The sequence below is a fragment of the Coregonus lavaretus genome, assembly GCF_964263955.1.
Source record: "Coregonus lavaretus genome assembly, contig: HAP1_SCAFFOLD_779, whole genome shotgun sequence".
Classification (NCBI taxonomy): domain Eukaryota; kingdom Metazoa; phylum Chordata; class Actinopteri; order Salmoniformes; family Salmonidae; genus Coregonus; species Coregonus lavaretus.
The window spans coordinates 205,337-207,892 of record NW_028158199.1 but is presented as its reverse complement, the minus strand read 5'-3'; the positions used below and the strand labels follow the sequence as shown (position 1 = coordinate 207,892).

The window sequence follows — 2,556 nt, the reverse complement described above, 5'->3', positions numbered from 1 at the left end:
TGTTTGATAAGCAGAAATCGCCCTCCACTATTCGAGTGTTTGCAGCGGCAATTTCAGCTGGTCATGAAGGTTTTAACGGAAAAAGTGTTTTCAGTCACCCTTTAGTGAAACGTTTCCTATTGGGAACGCAACGGCTTAGGCCAAGACCTAGAGCTACGCTGCCCAAGTGGGATTTGGCATTGGTTCTCGAAGCGCTATGTAAGTCGCCGTTCGAGCCATTGAATCAAATACCCCTCAAGATGCTGTCTATCAAGACGGCGCTGTTGCTCACCTTGACTACTGCTAAACGAGTCAGCGATTTGTGTGCACTGTCGACGAGACCCGACTGCCTTGCCATTAATGGCGATTTGAGCAGAGCGGTGTTACGTCCTAACCCGGCATTTGTGCCGAAGGTTATTAACAGTGCATATAGATCGCAGATCGTGGAATTGTGGGCTTTTCATCCCCTTCCCCATGGGGAGAGGAGTGAGGAAAAGCTTCACTGTCTGTGCCCAGTACGCGCTTTGGCGTGTTACGTTAGGCGCACAGCGGCGGTTAGGTCATCGCCTCAGCTGTTTGTGTGTCACGGTGCGGCTGCATTGGGTAGACCACTTTCAAAACAGCGTTTGTCTCATTGGCTTTGTGAAGGCATTGAGACGGCGTACGAGGCGGCGGGGCAACAACCGCCTCAGGGTATTAGAGCGCACTCCACTCGTGGAGTAGCAGCTTCTACTGCTCTTTTCAGAGGAACAGAGGTAGAGGATATTTGTAGAGCAGCGTCATGGTCGACACCGTCTCCTTTTATCCGTTTTCTATCTGTTGGATATGTCTTCTAACTCTTTGGCTCGGTCTGTACTCAGCGTGGCTGAAGGGAGATCATGAGCAGAATAGAGAAAGAAAGCAGGATTGTGAATAAGTTCATAAGTCCGCTTTTATTAGAAGTAACATATTATGGACATGTTTTCTAACTCTTTTGTTCGATCGAATTTCAGCAGAGCTGAAAGGCGTTCTTGAGCTAGAAAAGGAGGACAGAGCAGGACCTTGGACAGGTTCCAATCAGGTCCGCTCTGGTTAGGAAGACTTATGTCAAGAATAAGCCTTTTAAACTCCAATCTCGATTGCACTCAGCACAGCTGAAGGGGAATCTTGAGGTAGAGGAGGGAGAAGCAGGATGATAGACTGGTCTCTATCAGGTCCGCTTCGGATGAAGAGCATATTCTGTGGCATGTCTCCTGGCTGACAGTGTCAGCATATAGAAACATGTATTGAGTGGATAGAATGTGAGGTCATCTATCTGAGGTTCAGTTTAGTATGACTGGTATATTTTGTTCCATAGAATATTGAGGCACGGCTATCTGCTAGTCAGATTAGCACGGCGTCTATTCTATTGATCTGCCCAATAGCCATTGACATTGTCATTGAGCTAGATGGGGCGGGTCTATAACCGATGACGCGGTATATTGTGACGCCCTGATGGGTTTTTAGTCGCAGTACTGCGGGAATTGGTTGCAGCCATTGCTGGGCTTGACCTTTTCATTTTTTAATGGGAAGTGTTAGGCTCGGCAGGGAGTACATTTTGGAGCGTTTCGCTCCGCCTTAAACCACTAGGAGCATAGCTCCCCTATGGGGCGGAGCTCCACGATATAGAACGATTAGTTACCGGAGTGTAACTCCAGTTCTATGAGTGGAGCGGAGCCCCATAGGACTTAAGGCCCTACCGACCCTCTCTAGTCTCGCTGAAGATAATATCTCGGGAGGCAGATTGAGGGAACGGGGTTCCTTATATAGGGACACCTGTACTCCTATTGGCTGTAGGTGTGTGCATAATTTTGCTTCAGGCTGCATCTGCCTTAGGGCAGAGGGTAAACCACTAGGAGCATAGCTCCCCTATGGGGCTCCGCTCCACTCATAGAACTGGAGTTACACTCCGGTAACTAATCGACTATTATTGCGCGTAAAGGGCCGGCGGCGTCCTATTGCGCGCGCACCGGGAGTTTGAGTTTTGGAGAGGCCGGGCCTCCCGTCCAATGGCCAACGGAGGAGGCCTGCGAAACGGGCCAATCGGGGTGGTGGGGAGATGGTGTCCAATCAGCAGGCGCCACTGCCGGCTTTATAAACTTCACATAGGCATTTCGAGGCTATACTCCCGACTGTCAGAGCAGCGCCATGGCCAGAACCAAGCAAACCGCTCGCAAATCCACCGGTGGCAAAGCCCCCAGGAAGCAGCTCGCCACTAAGGCTGCTCGCAAGAGTGCCCCGGCCACCGGCGGTGTGAAGAAGCCTCACCGTTACAGGCCCGGCACCGTGGCTCTGAGAGAGATCCGTCGTTACCAGAAGTCCACTGAGCTACTCATCCGCAAGCTGCCCTTCCAGCGCCTGGTGCGAGAAATCGCCCAGGACTTCAAGACCGACCTGCGCTTCCAGAGCTCCGCCGTGATGGCCCTACAGGAGGCTAGCGAGGCTTACCTGGTCGGCCTGTTCGAGGACACCAACCTGTGCGCCATCCACGCCAAGCGGGTGACCATCATGCCCAAGGACATCCAGCTGGCCCGCCGTATTCGCGGAGAGCGCGCATAA

General features: G+C 52.0%; 1 pseudogene across 1 annotated transcript; it reads left to right on the top strand.

Annotated features, from left to right (window-relative positions):
- Nucleotides 1-2,006: 2,006 nt before the first annotated feature.
- Nucleotides 2,007-2,556, top strand: LOC311124315 (histone H3.2-like; annotated as a pseudogene). Its single transcript has one exon. The product of its transcript is annotated as a histone H3.2-like (transcript).